At 44.9% G+C, this 17,625-nt stretch overlaps 1 long non-coding RNA gene across 1 annotated transcript in view; it reads left to right on the forward strand.

The window, feature by feature from the left end:
* The first annotated feature begins 6,004 nt into the window (after positions 1-6,004).
* Positions 6,005-17,625, forward strand: part of LOC119953649 — a 63,939-nt gene continuing 52,318 nt past the window's right edge. Inside the window, exon 1 of the long non-coding RNA XR_005458069.1 lies at positions 6,005-6,083. This is a non-coding gene — a long non-coding RNA (uncharacterized LOC119953649). The remainder of the gene's footprint in view (positions 6,084-17,625) is intronic.

Here is a 17,625-nt window from a genome sequence, read left to right on the forward strand (position 1 = left end):
GGTCCCATTTTCAATTCCCGGCTTGGGTCACTGTCTGTGTGGAGTCTGCACTTTTTCCCCATGTCTGCGTGGGTTTCCTCCGGGTGCGCCGGTTTCCTCCCACAAGTCTCCAAAGATTTTTTTTTTCATTTTCCCAAGTAAGGGGCAATTTAGCGTGACCAATCCACCTAGCCTGCACATCTTTGGCTTGTGGGGGCAAAAGCCACGCAAATACGGGGAAAATGTGCAAACTCTACACGGAGTGACCCAGAGCCGGGATCAAACCTGGATCCTCAGCGCCGTGAGACAGCAGAGCTATCCACTGTGCCACCGTGCTGCCACAAGTCCCCAAAGATGTGCCTGTTAGGTGTTTGGACATTCTCAATTCTTCCTCTGTGTACCCGAACAGGCGCCGGAATGTGGTGACTAGGGGCTTTTCACAGTAACTTCATTGCAGTGTTAATGTAAGTCTACTTGTGACAATAAAGATTATTATTATATTATAAAATCTGGAAATTCCCACTTTGCTTGCTGCAAATATAAAATAGCAGCTGGAAAGAAGGAGGCTTTGGAGACAAAAGTTTTGCAAAACCAGAGCAGGTCCAACCTACAAACCCACGGATTTCCTGGCAGCGTGGGGTGACATCAATGGGAAATCCCATTGATAAGCTGTGGGAAGAAAGAATCCACTCCATGAAGAAAGAGGTGGCAGTGAGACTGGAGAATCCAGCCCTAAGTTGTATAAAATGACCTTGCCTCCCAACACCGGCCTTTAACAGCCCAGTTGACTCATCCATGACTGCGTGTGTACCATAAAAATGAATAATGCTACAGATGAGAAAGTTATCAGGTCTATGGCGGAATCTATTTAAATGAGATTAGGCACCTAAAGGAGGTTTGCAATGGCCATCAATGACAGCTTTCACTTGGTTGTAAGGTGCAGCCCAGTGGCATTAACCTGCACTTCCAAATCCATCACCTGACATCCCACCACAGCCTCATGACATCAGAACAGCAGACCAATAAAAAGCAATTGTTTTAAATTCCTTCATTTTCAATATTTCAGAGATTAAAGGGATATCAAACGATTTTCATTGGAATGACTGGTCGGATGGTTTTAGCAAAACAAATGATCGAGTCAAGCAACTTTGTAGTTAAAGCTACACTGGCGCGTGCAAGCACTTTGACTGTGGAATTATTGTTAAGTGAGTGGATTACTGTAAATGATTGCTGGACTATATCTATAATCTACTGACTAATCACCAATAATATAAGAGTACAGAAAATAATATTTGGGCAGAAGATGCATGCCTGCTCATTAATGATTAGTGGGGGGTGAATGACAAGGCTGTTATCTAACTGAAGATTTTAAATTAAGTCACATACTAGCACGCCATGGGTATGCTAGTTATTTGACGCAGATATCCTGCAGGGGTTTGGTAAAGATTACATACATCTCCAATAATTGCCGGGTGATAAAGAATTACAAGGTGGTGAAGATATATGGCTATTATTGATTTATACATAGCTACTTATGGACCTCTCACATGTTGAAGTATTGATCCTGTAATTATAAGGCATTTTATTTACGGTGAGACACTAAATTATTTCAAATCCCTTTTTAATAATCCAATATTCAATCTGAAAAGTCAATTCAGCACTCAAAGGAGGAAATTGACTGTGTGGCCTTCCCCCACACCAGGAGGCAAGCATGATACCAAATGTGCTCGCATTTTTGGATGTATCTTTATAAATATTTTATACACAGACAGAAACAACCAAGAGTAGCTCTGATTTGTACCTAAAAGTACGTTCAACACTGGCTCTGAAAATCCATGGACCGTGATCCTAGTTATTTGCTGAGATTCCACTCAACAGTGCTGACCCTTACAAGAGTGAGCATGGTTAGGGGGAAGCTATCTGATATGCATGGGCCAGCGGACACCCACATCACATTGGGTAAATTTAGGACAGCCACCTCACTCCGGTGAGTGATCCGGCACCTGCTTTCGCCCACGAGCTCCCATTCATTGCCCTGGATCAGCATCCTGGGTAACATGAAATCATGGAACAATCACGTTCCTCATCTTTGGGAATTCAGATGACATTCCTGGGTGACCCACTTGCCTCATCTCACTCGGCAATATTTAGGGCGGGGGAGCAGAAACATCCAATCCACAACCTCTGTAAGAACAGAGACTTTGCCCCTTGCAAGGTTGAAAAGGAATTCCAAACTAAGGATGGGACCCGACACTTCTGGACTCAGACCTTCTTCCCAGCCTGGGTTTCAGTGGAACGCCCCAAGAGAATTCAGCTCCAAAGAGTTTACCGCAAATGTGAAACATTCCTGGTTTTGCGAGCTTATATCAGGTACAGCGGGTGTCAGGGCCCAAACTAAAAATGTGTAATTACATGAAGAGTTACAAAAGCAAGAGTAGCTTGTTGTCACAATGTACAGCACTGAGAGGATCCAACTAGAAGGCATTAATTTGCTATGTAAATTTGTATGATGCTATGATATTATAAATGATGAATCAAAATAGATGATATTGATCTGCACATGATTACATTTGGCAGTCAGATTTCAGATTAATTCCTGGACAAATATATTACACTGTATTTTAAATCTTCACTGGAAAAGTTTTAACATCATTTATGTTAAAGGATACGGAAAATCAACGAGAAGAACAATTTGTGATTAGCTTGATCATTTGTCCCACATCCCATTTTATCAGCCTTTCGGCAAAGGCAATTGCTTTAAGATATATTTACGCTGCTACTCTATGAAAGCCAGCTGATTTGTGATGCAGAGCGAGGCCAGCAGCGTGGGTTCAATTCCTGTACCTGGCTGAGATTAATCATGAGGTTAAGCCTTCTTTACCGTGCCCCTTGCCTGGGGTGTAGTGACCCTTGGGTAAAACCACCACCAGTTAGCTCTCCCCCTCAAAGAAAAAAGCAGCCTATGACCATCTGGGACTGTGGTGACTTTAATTACTTTACTTTATCAAGGCCTGTGTAACCGCAAAACGCCCTGAAGAGGTCAAACATCACCATCGGTTCACAGGAGAACACTAGACTGTGACAAGCAAAGTGGAGAAGGTTGATTTGGGTAAGCACTGGACGCATTGAGAGACATCGTCAGTAACACACAGAGGCAAAATCATGCCCGACCCTTCAAACACCACCTCCCGCACACGTGGCAGTCTGCAGATCAAGCGTTGGACGTATAAGCCATCGCGGAACCCATCAAACTGGAGTGTAAGCAAGTCATCCTCACTGGCAGCCACAGCCCTACGCATGCCTCCAACCCACATGCCCTTCCAAGTGGACGTAATAGATCCCACGGCATTACTTTGATGAGGAGCTGAGGGGCTGCCTAAGAGAGAAGAGCATTTGTCCTGCTTTTCTACATAAAGTATAAAGTGGTTGTATCAAGGAGGTGGAACCCAAAGGGATTCATTAGGAATAGGCCTGCTGTTAATCAGTAGTGTCAGCTGTAGCTCCGTGGCATCTGAGCTAGAAGATTGTGAGTTCAAGTTGAACTCCAGAGAATTGCACTAAAAACCAAAATTGACAATCTTAGTGCTGTTGTGAGGGAGCTTTGCAGTGGTTCCATCCGGATGAGATGTAAACTGTGACCTGTCTGTCCTTCCAGGTAGACATGTTAGATCCCTTGACACTATTTTGCTGAAGAGCTGATGAGTTCTCTGTGGTATTCAGGCAATATCCATCCCTCCACAATCATCACTAAGAAAAAACTGATTATCTGTGATTATCTCATTGCTGTTTGTGGGACCTGACTGTGTGCAAGCTGCTGAATTTCCTACGTAAAACATCACACGAACTAGGAAGAGAAGTAGGCCATTCGGCCCATCGAGCTTGCTCCAGCATTTCATAAGATCATGGCTGATCTTTTTGACCTTCGAATTCCACATTCCCATCGACCCCCTCACCTTTGATGCCCTTGCCCAACAAGAATCTATCTACCTCCGCATTAAAAATATTCAGTGACCCTGCCTTCCGAGGCAGTGAGTTCCAAAGTCGCACAACCCTCTGAGAAGGTTCAAAAGTACTTCACCGGTTGCAAAATGCTTATTAAATGGCTATCTATTTACGTTTTGCTGCTAATTAAATCTCTTCTGAGGGACATAGAATAGGACTGTGGCTGGATTCTTCTGCCCTCACAGGAGATGAAAAAGGAGGCGGGTGGGCCTGAGAAGTTGGTGGATTGGTGTTGAACTGATACCTGATACCCTCCTCCCTCCAGGATGTAAGCTCTGGGTGAGAAGACCCGTGGTCGACCGTCTTGTCTCGCCTCCACTTGAGTCCCTTAAGTGGCCAATTAACAACCACTTCGGGGCCTATTCGTGCAATCTTCCTAGCTCCAGGCAAGCCTCCTGATATGAAATCTGCACAATGCTGGAGTGTGTTGCGTGTGTTGCAATAATATGTGCATTATCGAGGACATGGACATGGGTTAGGGGTTGGCTGCTGACAGCCATCCCCCTACCCTTTCTGCTATCCCCCCCCCCCTCATGGACTCCCCCTCCCCATGACCTGTGACCCCCCCCTCCTCAGGAGGGATCCCCCCATCCATAGACACCCACACACCACCTCATCCCCCCTCCGCAACATCATTTTCCTTTTTCCTGGGTCACTCCATGATCCTGGGACTCGGGGTGTGTGTTTCCTGTAGCAACCACAGTCTCCTCTCCATCTCCTGACAGGCAGGAAATTGTCACTCAGGGTCCTCAGTCTGGAGGGCGGCCTGCCGCTGTTGACTTAGCTGCCCGATGGGCTGAAGGTATGGCGGATCTTCGACGTGGGTATCTCGCCGCTTGTACAAGTAGTGAATGAGATGCCTGCTGAGAGCAGAATGTTCCACCAAGGCCTTTCAATCCCTCAAGCCTATTCCAACATTCGGTCAATTTACGGCTGGCGTGCATACCAATTCCATGTACCTACTTTCGATCCGTAATCCCTAGATGACCAACCTGGGAAAAAAAAAATATCAAATGCAGTCTTGAACATTTCATTTGACACAGTATCCTCAGCTTTATCGGAAGAGAGCACTCCAGGTTGGGATTTTCTACCCACCCTCGTATTTTCCGTCAATGGAGATGGCTCACCATTGGCCGCATGTGACACCTCCCAGTCCGGCCAATATCTATGCCATTTTGCATGGCTTGCCCGTCCCACTGCCGGGTAACCTGCTACGGGAGATTGCCTTCAGCGGGACCGGAAGGTCCTGCCAGCGGGTAGGGCGGCACGGTGGCACAGTGGTTAGCACTGTTGCTTCACAGCGCCAGCAACCTGGGTTCGATTCCCGGCTTGGGTCACTGCCTGTGAGGCGTCTGCACGTTCTCCTTGTGTCTGCATGGGTTTCCTACAGGTGCTCCGGTTTCCACCCACAGTCCAAAGATGTGCAGTTTAGGTGAATTGGTCATTCTAAATTGCGTTAGAGCCCAAAAAGGTTAGGTGGGGTTACTGTGACAGGGTGGAGGTGTGGGCTTAAGTAAGGTGCTCTTTCCAGACTCGATGGGCCGAATGGCCTCCTTGTGCACTGTAAATTCTATGATTCTATGAAAATCCCTCCCCAGAGTTCTACTGATTTTGCTCCTAATTGTGAAAAATGCTGGACAAATGCAGCTTTTTCCTTTTTTATTTCTCTTCGAGCGGCCAACTCGTGTTTATTTTCCTTCCAGTATCGAATGGACATTTGTTACGTTTGAACAAATATTTGGCAGACATTGAGGAAAGAAATCGGAAATGATGATTTGTTAGTTAATATCACTGAGGCTGACTGCTTAAAATAAAGCCAAGGAGAAAGTCTAGATGCAGGAGACTATTCCTATTTCAGGTCTGCAATCTCACACTAAGTTCTCTCCAAGCAGTTGAGATATTACCACTGCTGTCAGCCCCAATTATGCACAAAGATTGGCATCAAGAAGTGACAATGCTCGAGAATGTTTCTTCATTAACAGGACCCTGCATAAATTTAAATTGAATTCTGCATTTCAGCTTCCTGTTCCAAGTGCAGCCACTGCCTTCAAAGTATTAAAATATGAAGCGTTTCCAAGGCACTGCACTGACCTACATCTGAGGTAGGTACATTTTTGCTCATAAGTTTGGCATTTATATCCTTTTCTTCTACAGAGGAGAGGAGAATAAAAGTGTAGTAAAAAGTCCTTTGTGATATATTGGAACTTGTAGAATGCATTAAGCAGCCTGCAGACTAAATAATGCTCACATAATGGAGGCTACATCAGGGCTGGGGCGCATAATGAAAGTGACTTTGGTTTTTTGTTTGACAAAACTTCCCAACAAATTTTATTTGACAGCTATATAGCCGAACGAATTGAATGGGTCGCAGCTGAGAAAAGGCCGAAAAAATATGATTTGAATTCTAATTCCTGTCATACGCTAGACAAAGTTATTATGAAACACAAAGAAAAGTAGCCTAGGGAGTGTAAATCCCCCAACAAGATTCATCTAATTAATTCAGGAGAAAATTAATTACCACAGGATTTTCAAACAGAGCGGATTAAATGGCCGCCCATCCCCCCCATTACTAGGCAAATAAGCTGCCATTCCTATGGATAGAGAGCCTGATCACTAACCATTGGCATGGCAACGAGGCATCCTATGGAAGGGACAACAGAGGGGGCAGGGATGATGTCATGTTCCCAGCTTCCTCTGGTACTCCGTTGCCAAAACCCGACAAACCTCACAATATTTTTGTGATAAGACCTATTCGAATTGGAAAAGCTGAAACTTAGCTTTGCACACACGGAATAAAAAATGTAAGAGTTTCTATTCAAGCAGGCACACCCAAACATAAAGCAACAGGCATTTAATAGCATTTCAGACATCCTTGTAAGTCAATGTATAGAAGCTGCAGCGTTGCTAACCCTACATTGCTTATTTATAGGACTTGGAGTAACAGCATTATACTGTATTCTGACCAATATACTAAATACTTAATTTGGTGCCGTTACCTTAATGCAAGAAACTTTCAGCTGACAAAGAGATTTGACAGTGCCTGTTACCGGATTGAGCACAGTACAGGGGGCATGAAGGCTAGCTGGGTAGCTCTCTGTGACACAATAGTGGGCTGCTCTCAAAAACATACAAGATACTAATCCAATCATAAACCATGACAGCGAAGCTCGATTTGCTGGCCATCAACATCAGATTACAGGTCACTATTCAGAAGATTATCTGTTATTTTTATTATATGTGAGTTTTCATTCAAATTCTTTTTCTTGCCCTTGTGTTGCTGCACTTTCAGTACATCACTGAAGGCGTTAGATTTGTGCCCTGGGGCTGACAGTTTTATCAGCTTATTTCTCGGTGCGATTTACAGAACTATTTGCCTATCTGGCATAGGGATAAGGCAGGTAATTTGACATGGCAGAATATCCTGCTGCAAAACCTGTAAATGTATCACATGGAACACGAAACAGCACCTGAACATTGTAATTTTGCATGCAAACGTCCAGAAATGCTGGCCTGGAGTGATTGCCTGGTTATTTCAGAGTGGCTCAGCCAAAGTCAGTGAAACCAGTGCTAAAGGCTACAGGACGTCAAGTGAAAGTTATATTCAGCACAACTCAAGTTTGTGTTATCTTTCAGGCCAGTTTTTAACAACATCGCACTGGAAGCAGACCTGTCATAAAATTGGCTAAGATTGAGTCAACCGCCCATTAGGTGTTTTCACCAAGGGCACGGCTTATGCAGAACTTTGATCACCTTGAATGCTCACAGGTGCTGGATTAGACACTGTGACTACAATACTCAATTTTTTTTTGACAAACCCTTTTTTGGCATTATTAATTATTAGTATAGCGGGCACATTTTCAAAATAAGTGGTCCCCCCCTTTAAGGCTCGAGCATTTCTCTAAACAACAGTACCGAGCCAAGGAGGCCAACGACAAGGGAATCGGACCAGTCCTTCCTCTTCCTGGCTGAACATCGGAGACAAAAATGAACAACAACGGGCTGCAGCTGGATTTCAATTATTTTTGTCCAAAATGGCGCCGGATCGTGGCGACTCGCCGTGAGCTCTCTCCTGCTGATCCTCTTCCTACATCTTTCATAACCGTTATTATAGTATGTTCTATAATTATTATAGCATGTTCTATGTAATAATGTATGGAGCGATCTGCCAGGACTGTAAGCAGAACAATACTTTTCACTGTACCTTGGTACACATGATGACAAATAAATAAATAGATAAATCAAATGGGCAGCACGGTAACACAGTGGTTGTCACTGTTGCCTCACAGCGCCAGGGTCCCGGGTTCGATTCCCGGCTTGGGTCACTGTTGGTATGGAGTCTGCACATTTTCCCCGTATCTGCATGCGTTTCCTCCGGGTGCTCCAGTTGCCTCCCACAAGTCCCGAAAGATGTGCTGATAGGTAATTTGGACATTCTGAATTCTCTCTCTGTGTACCCGAACAGGCTCCGGAATGTGGTGACAGGGGGCTTTTCACAGTAACCTCATTGCAGTGTTAATGTAAGCGTACTTGTGACAATAAAGATTATTATTGTTGTTAAATCAAACTGAATGGCAGAGCTGCGCCAAATGGCCTACCCCTGCTCCTACTTCTTATGTTATTATGTAAACTGCACCAAGTTGCCACTCTTAAATATATTAAGGATGTTTTTTTAAAGCAAAGCTTTTCGAAACATTTACCTAGCATACTGCATTGGCACATAGTGGGTTTTGAACGCAAATTGAATGGAAACTTGAGAGGAAAAGGGACACTTCTTCAAACAAGTGCCCTTTTGGATGCAATATAATTTTCACCCAGATTGCTGATTGCAGCAAAACCAGAAATTTGAAGACACTGTTCTCTGAGTACGTCTGAGATGCCTTGCCATAACAAAACCGCTGCCTTAGTTCTAATCAAATGGGGGACTCTGCCTTTGATTATAATGAAGGCAACAATCTTGTGGAATTGCTTCTGTTTTCAAAGACATGCGGCCATTATAATTTTGAACTGTCAGATGCCATCAAAGACCAGAAGAAGGACACTTGAATTAGTCATAATGGCCAATCTGATTGGATTGCTGCGTTGAAATCATTCCTTGGCACCTGATATTATTTGTAGTATTTCAGTTGAAACCATTCCTTGGCACCTGGTATTACTTTGTAATATAACATATCGATTTTATTTTGTGGCATCGCTCTCATTGGGCACATGCAATTGACAATGAGGATGAATGCAAGAAAACTAACTAATTATTAAGGAATAACCTGGAATTTATTATTACAGAAGTTCTTTATCCAGCATATATTATTGAACTTTTTTGAGACGAGCAGAGCAACATAAAGTGGTGTAGTCAACCAGCAATTTGCCTTGCAAAACAATCATGTTATAGATAAAGGAAGAAATTGCATTTTCCCCCATTATTCTTTCATGGGATGTGGGTATCGCTAGCAAAGCCTGCACTTGTTGTCCATCCTTCATCGCTCTTGAACTGAACAGTTTGGAGGACAATTAAGAGTCATTGCTGTGTGTCTAAAGTCACATGTAGACGTATTTCCTCTTCTAAAGGACATTAATGAACTGGATAGCTCTTCGCAGCAATCAGTGATCGTTTTCATAGTCTGCATCACTAAAACTAGCTTTATATTCCAGATGTGTTAATTGAATTTGAAATCAACCATCTGCCGTGGTGGGATTTGAACCCATGCCCCGAGAATTTTAGCATGGGCCTCTGGATTATTCAACACAGTGACATTACCACTATGCCAACATTACAACCTCAGGGCACCCCACTGTGGATCACAATGGAGTACGTTACTTTAGCAACGTCAAGGAATGCAGTAGCCAATTTGCTCCCAGGAAGTCCCGACAAATGAGGAAAAGACAAATAACCAGGTAATCTGTTTTAATAATCGTGATTGAGGGACACATGCTGGTCTGGACCAGGAGAATTCCCTGTCTTCAGCACGTAATCTTTCCCATGCTAAGTTAATATTTAACTTGGTAACTGTGGTACAGCTACATCGTTGCATCAACAGCCACTCAACCCAACTAATTTATTTATGTTTCTGAAACGCAGCTCACTGCGGTGCAACGTGGCCAATTGAAGCCGGGAGACCCTGCTCCCCGGCTCTACTTGGCTCACAATGCCTCGCGCGATCTAACGCGATCTTGTGAGACGTAGTAATGTAAATCCCGTCAACTTTTTGGAAAATCTGCATATGAAAGTGAGACCGCTAGGCTCACTTTAATATGCAGTTTCCCTCAGCACCTGAGGCATTGGTATCTTTGCCCTTTGCCTTGGAGACCTCGGGTGAGTACTGTTCAGTACTGTTCTCCAAAAACGGGAACAGAGAAAATGGCATTTGTTGGGGTCTACCAGGGTATCGGAAACCCCCTGGTGCTACCCTTTGGGTAGGGTGGTGCCCTGGCACTGCCAATCTGGCACTCTGGCAGTGACACTTGGGTGCCAGCCTGGTACTGCCAAGGTGACACTGCCATTTGGCAGGGGCATGGCCAGGGTGCCAGGCTGGCACTGCCACACTGCCATTTTATGCATGGTGGCGATTGGGTTGGGGGTGCTGTGTGTGGGGTGGGGGTGATGGTGGGGTGCCTCTTTTCCATGCAACCGTTTAATTCCCTTTATAAAAAAATTACGGGTGTCATTTCAATGACGATTTGTGGTAAACAATTCCAAATTCTCTCCACCAAAGATTTCTTCTACTCTCTCCTTTAATTCTCACCTTGCGTTCAGGAGCATTTAGGTTTCAGTATCTGAAGTCCTAGAGGGAAAGAATTCACCGACTTCCCAAAATCTGATATATTAACATAGAAAACTGTGCCAGCAAACCTTATAAAAACGGTACAATTTTTGTTACAATTAACATTCCAGCTTCAGCAAATGTGATAGCACCCTTATCCAGCAATAGGAATCTTTCTCATTGCTACAGAACCCAGACAGCATTATACTGACTATCATAAAATTATTAAAACATTGTTCATTCCAATTATGCTTTGTGTTCATCATCTAGGTAACAGAGTGGCGCAGCCAAAGCGTGCTGGCCCCATAACAAAGAGGTGGATGGATCAAAACCATTCTTCTATTACCTGCCACCTCTGCTATTTACCTTTGCCATTACACCAAACTGAAACATTTAATGGGTGGCACAATGGTTAGCACTGCTGCCTCACAGCACCAGAGACCCGGTTCAATTCCATCCTTGGGTGACTGTGTGGAGGTTGCACTTTCTTTCCGCGTCTGCGTGCGTTTCCTCCCACAGCCCAAAGAAGTGCAGGTTAGGGGGATTGGCCATGCTAAATCGCCCCTTAGTTTCCAAAGCTGTTACGTTATGTTGGTCTCTGGGGTTGCGAGGATGGGTTGGGTCTGCGCGGGGTGATCTTTCTATGTTGGTTCAGACTCGGGGCGCTGGTTAGCCTCCTTCTGCACTATAGTGATTCTATGGGAGTCATAGTCAACGAGGCAGCAAATTCCAGCTGTTGTTGGTAGATGTCCCATCTTAGGGACATGGTTTAGCTCACTGGGGTAAATCGCTGGCTTTTAAAGCAGACCAAGCAGGCCAGCAGCACGGTTCGATTCCCGTACCAGCCTCCCCGAACAGGCGCCGGAATGTGGCGACTAGGGGCTTTTCACAGTAACTTCATTGAAGCCTACTTGTGACAATAAGCGATTTTCATCTCATTTCATTTCATTTCATTAAGGCTGTGACTCTTGTCTCTGAGCCAGATGGCTGTGGGCTCAAATCCCACTCCAGGCACTTGGGAACACAACTGAGGCATGACCTCACTGCTGAGAGAGAGAGAATACTGCACTATGGAGGTGATTTCTCTGCGACGGGACCTCCACCCTCACTGAATATTCATCGGTCCCAAGCATGACATCATGCCGGCACGATTTACAACAGCTGTAGAAAAATGATAACCTCGCGACCTCGCCTCTGAAGGGGATATCAGAGGTGAGCGTTCAGGTTACCAAAACCCTTCAATTGCATAGAGGACACCGGAGAGGATGCTGGGGACCCAGACAAGTGAAACTCGGGGCTGGGGGCATCTCAGGGGGTGGGATCGCTTGGGATTCGCGGTTGCTCATGGCTGTGAGCCTCCAGGTTGAAAGGGGTCTGGCTGCTGGTTTGCAGGCATCGCTTCCCGTGTCCTCTTTTCTGGGCTTGTGGTGATATCATCGTTAATGGATTGTCTGTCAAGCGTGGCAGCTGGAAAGTGGGTGGGAGCAGGTTAATCCACAGGGTCAGCACAGGAGGCGACTGTGAGGTCGATGGGTCGGGTCCCGTGAGATGCCAATCTGCAAGGGCAGATTGGGGACTCTGGTTCTCAGCCTCATGAGGGCTGAAGGGGAGAATGAGTGCAGACAAAATGAACCCCCACACTCAGGCTGCACTTTAAAGCTTGAAGGTATGAAATGTCTGCACGGTCAATGCCACTGGTTATGAGGGACAGACTGTCGGAGATTAGTGTGTGGGAGGCTGGCTGTTCCAGTTGAAAGCTTCATTTAATCCACAGCCCCAGAGAATATTTTGAGTTTGGGGAATGAGGGTTCCATCTCAGGATGAAGTTGGCTGCAAACTACAGTCTTCACATGCATCAGGTGTGCCTCACCTGCCACAAGGGGAAGCCAGTTACCGAATCAATTCCCTGACCCTTCCTTGATGAGAAAAGTGCTCCAATTTAGTCTGCAGAGCAATGCATGTGTACAAGTGATTATGCGATGTGAGCTTTAGGGGTTGGTTTCGCTCAGTTGGCTAGACAGCTGGTTTGTGATTTAGAGCTAACAGCGTGGGTTCAATTCCCATACCTGCTGAAATTATTCATGAAGACCTGCCTTCTCAACCTTGCCCCTCACCTGACGTGTGGTGATCCTCAGGTTAATCCCCCTCAAAGGGAAAAGCAGGCTCTGGCTGTTTTATTTTTACAGCAGACAGTCGAGATGGTTGTCCGACCTGACTGCCTACTCCTATTCTGCGACTACGTTCACGGCTGAGTGTCTCTGGAGCATGCAGTGTCCAAAGGCATCCTTGAAGCTTTCTTTGCCCATTGGGCACCACAGAGACTGGATGTCTTATCGACCCTGTTGATCACATTTTGATCTGATGTCTTCAGTTTCCTTTGCGATTCGTCTTTTACTTATGAAAGTTCCCATTTGGGATTGGCCCTTTCATTTATCCCTTAGTTAATTTGATATCATTTATTTGTTCTTTTATGCTATTAAAATAATTGCTCATGGGTACCTTAATCAAAATAGTTGGAAAATCAAAATAGTTGGACGGGGGTGCCTTATTGACCCTTTAATCACATTTTAATTTAATATTTTAAGTTTCATTTATGAATCGTTTTATGTTTAAGGCAGTTTCCCTTCAATGGACTGTCCCTTTAATTTGTCCCTCAGTTTATTTAATTTAGCTTACTTGGTTATTTGTGTAGTCCAAAACAGTTAGAAGCATAGGCCCCAAGCATTGAACTCATGTCTCCGTTACAGAGAGGTAACTCAGAAGTGGCCCCAATGCAATGCGTTATGCTAAAGACACTCACCAGTCCACCTGTTCAGGAGATGACAGGTGGCAACGTCTTTTTCCCCCATGCTGTTGGCAAAGGTGCCTGGGGTGATGGGCGAGCACCAAACGGGGTTCGTGAAAGGGCGAGAGCTGTTCAATGTGATCATGATGCCCTCGGGAGAACCAGGAAATGGAGGTGATAATGTCTATGGATGAGGAGAAAGCGTTTGAATGGGCTGAGTAGGCGTATTTGTTTGAGGTGTCGGGACATTTTGGGTTTGGGTTTGGGCAGGGGTTCAGAGATTGGGTTAGGTTGGCCCCCACGGTGAGTGTTCATATGAACAATGTCGGTTCGGGTTATTTTAGTCTGCGCCAGGGAACGAGGCAGGGGTGTCCGCTGCCAACATTGCTTTTCGCTTTAGTGATCAAGCCTCTGGCAATGGCATCAGGGAGCCTCAGGAGGAGAGGGTGTATTGTGAGGAGAGGGAGATGGAGCATCGGGTCTCCCTGTACGCAGACAACTTCTTGTTGTATATTACAAACCTGGTGGTGAACTTTGATAGGATCATGGGGACATTGGTGGAGTTTGGCTCGTTCTCGGGGTATAAACTCAATATGGGGAAAGAGTGAGGTATTTCCGGTCAACGTGTTTTGGTCATGCCCGAAGTTGGAGGAGTTTTGGGGGTGTCTTTGCGGAAACTATGCCAAAGGTTCTGGGGGTGAAGGTGGCTCTGAGCCCGTGGGTGGCAATATTTGGAGCTTCAGAAGAACCAGGAGTGCAGGTGGGGAGAGAGGCTGACGTGTTGTCCTTTGCCTCTCTGTTAGCCCGGAGGTGAATACTGGTAGGGTGGCGGGACTCGAGGGTCACCCAAAGCGATGGTGTGGGTGAACGACTTGGCGGAGTTTCTGCACCTGCTAAAGATAATGTTTGCTATCAGAGGCGCAGGTGAGGGGTTCTTCTCGAGGTGGAGGTTGTTCATTGATTTTGTTAAAGAGTCATAAAATGTCAACGGGGGGGGGGATGATGTGGGGAGGGCGTTTCTTATGGAGGGGTTTCTTTTGTTACTATAATTAGAAAACGGGGCAGACGGAGTGGCTGGGGCGGGTGGGTTTTGGTGTCTAGAGTGTGGTTAGTGAAGGATATTTACTGGTGCTGTCTTTCCTTTTCTGTACATAATTGAAAATGCCTTGAATAAAATTATTTCCAAAAAAAGATGGGAAAGAATATCTCACTTATACAACTGTATGTTAATCTAGACTAACCAGGGGCATATCATGCTGCATTCGTTTGCATTATGTTCACAGCTGAGATCGAAGCACTCCAGCCGCAATATTTCTGAGGAAAATCCAATGGATTTATTCCTGACAACAAATCGGATCACTGTGCAATATATTTCAACAAATGTCCTCCCACTACACAAACGACTTTCTTCAGTTTTGAGGAGGGAGATTTAGAAATGAAGACAGCTACGTGCCTTTGTTCTCGTTATTCCTCAACTTCTAAACCTGGATGACTGTGCCAGGAGCCAGACAGACAGGGAATGGCCTTTCATTCCACAGAGATCGAGTCACAAATGAATTCAAAGTTTCCGCCGAGTATTACCAACTACAATCCAGGCTGAACCTCCCCACCCTGATCCCACCCTTGTCTGCATCTCCAAAAACTCTCTCCAGTTCATATACCAAGCCAGCTTTCAGGATGTTTCAAGACTTTCTTTTATAGACATATGTATATTATTTTATAGACTTTGTTGAATGGATATAACACCATTTTTGGCCAAAGGGAATTATTACCATTACATAATGTGTTGCTTTGCAAACCAGGGAGATACTGAAACTGTGATCTCATACTTAAAACCACAAGAGCAAATAAACTGGTATATTTTCAGACCCACAGAGGTAGAAACATTTGTTCATTCCAACAGTGATCTTTCATAAGAGTTATAATACATTGAAGCTACTATTCATCCGAAAACTGTTTCTCACCTTGTGCCGAAGCTATTTGACTCTCACCCTATCTGTTTATATATACACTTAGATCTTTAAATAGAATCTTGGATTGTCTCCGGGTTGTGGGAGGGGGGGTTGGCGGGCGGGGGGGCCTCCTAATTTTCAATTGTTTTGATTGCCCAGAATGTCTCATTGTAGTGCCTTGGAAATGGTTCTTAGCTATTGAGTCTGTTGAAATGTGATCTGTCCTGTTCTGGTTGGGGGATGTGTGCGTTTATTTGGTGGTCATGGTGATAGAAATATTCTGCCAAATAATATTATGTTTAAACATATATTTATAGGTATTTGGAGTTGAGCACTACCAGTTGACTGGGGAAGAGGAAGAGGCAGGTTTCGCAAACCAATGCTGTAAATATCCATTTCGGTATACTCCGAAGCCATTTCCATAACACACACAATGACAGGTTCTTATTGTGGAGCCAATTTCCTAATTGTTTTAATATTCAGTGAAACTGTGCCTTCAGGAGATCCCCTAGTACATTAAATTTACATTTAAAAAGCTTATACACACACACACACAGCTCAGCGCATCTATTTAGTTCCTATCTATTTAGGTTAACATGTAGGGGGATTGTGCTCTGGAAAGTTGTAGCAAGGGTGATTATTGTGCTCATGTGCACTTTCAAAGTTAAAGCACACATGGTATAAATAACCATGAGATTGCTTCTTCCAATCCTCAGCTTTGCCAATGCAGAATCGTTGCTCATCTAAAAGGATCAGCTCAGCAGTTCATTGTCCAGAATCTCTAAAAGCCGGGCCAGGGGAAGCACAAAGCTTTGCACCTCAGAGGGAAATGCATATACGATGTCCTGCACCTTTACAGCACTTCCAATGTAGAAAAGCATCACTGGATATTTCAAGACGCTGAGAGGCAATGGCAGCTTTGGGGGTCAAGGCAATTACTGTGTACGTCGAGTCGTTAAGATTGGTTTTGAAGAGACTGAAACGTTGGCAGTGAAGGGGTACAGCGATAGGTTTTCGCGGTAAAGTTCCAAAGAGGAGCACAAAGTTACAAGCTGAGGAAAATTCAGCTTAGAATGATGCAATGTCTGAATACATAACAGCATGAACTCCACTTTATACTGTAGTCTTAAAGTGCTTAAAGTGTTGTAACCTGTTATATAATTGAGATTTTTCCAGTGCCCCTTTTAATAGACCGTACCCATTTGTAAGTAAATATTTCAGATTGTTTGTGGGTGGCAGAGTGGAGGAACCATAGCTTGTTATAGGGGAACAAATGAGGGGGGGGGGGGGGGGAAAGGGCCTTTAAATGGGATGCAACTACTAGGAGCATTACTGCAGCATACTTTAAAGTACTCTGGGGCTCTGGGGATTGTTCTGCACCTGCTGGCTGGACTTACTATCTGAAAGAATTTAGAATGAGGTTTAACAACATACTTCACCTTTGTGAATTCAGCTATACTTTGTTTTATTTGCTGTGGGAAATAAAAGGACAAGAACGAGCTGGCTTGCCGTGGATGGGAGTTTGGGCACTAGCTGTTGGCAGGGCAACCAGCATCCTATGGGAAGGAAAGCGGGAGGGTGGGGGGGGGGGGGGGGGGGGGGCAGGGATGATGTCATCCCATGGGTGGGGGAGCCAATCAGCCGTGGGGAAAATGATGTCACCATTTGCAGAGCATGGGCATTCACAGCTATAGAAATATACTGAATTCAAGTGGTGGAGAGGTCACTTAGTTCTGTGTGTGAAATTTTAACTGCATTGATTACATGCTAATAGTTGTGACCGGAGGCAACCTCATAAAGTTGTCAGCAACTCTCCCCCCCCCCCCCCCAACCCACTCCCCCACCTCCCCTGGCCCCCTGTTTACAATACAATGACTTCTTTTGGGCAGATTTATATTTAATCCTTCCAAACTTCTGAATGAAATGTCAAAAAGCTGCCCTCACAAAAGCCCAGTGCTGTGCAATGCAGTAGCTACGTTACCAGTATGCTCTTTGCATTCCCATTATTTCCTAGGCACAGGAGAAAACAAAACCTCCTGCCAGCATCATATTTTGTACAAAGTGCCACAATATTGTGCCAAGCCTTCTTGACACTGATGAATCTGCAGAATTGGTTTGTAAAGGATGTGACAATGTTGCTTCCTCTCACTCT

The sequence above is a fragment of the Scyliorhinus canicula genome, chromosome 18, assembly GCF_902713615.1.
Source record: "Scyliorhinus canicula chromosome 18, sScyCan1.1, whole genome shotgun sequence".
Classification (NCBI taxonomy): Eukaryota; Metazoa; Chordata; class Chondrichthyes; order Carcharhiniformes; family Scyliorhinidae; genus Scyliorhinus; species Scyliorhinus canicula.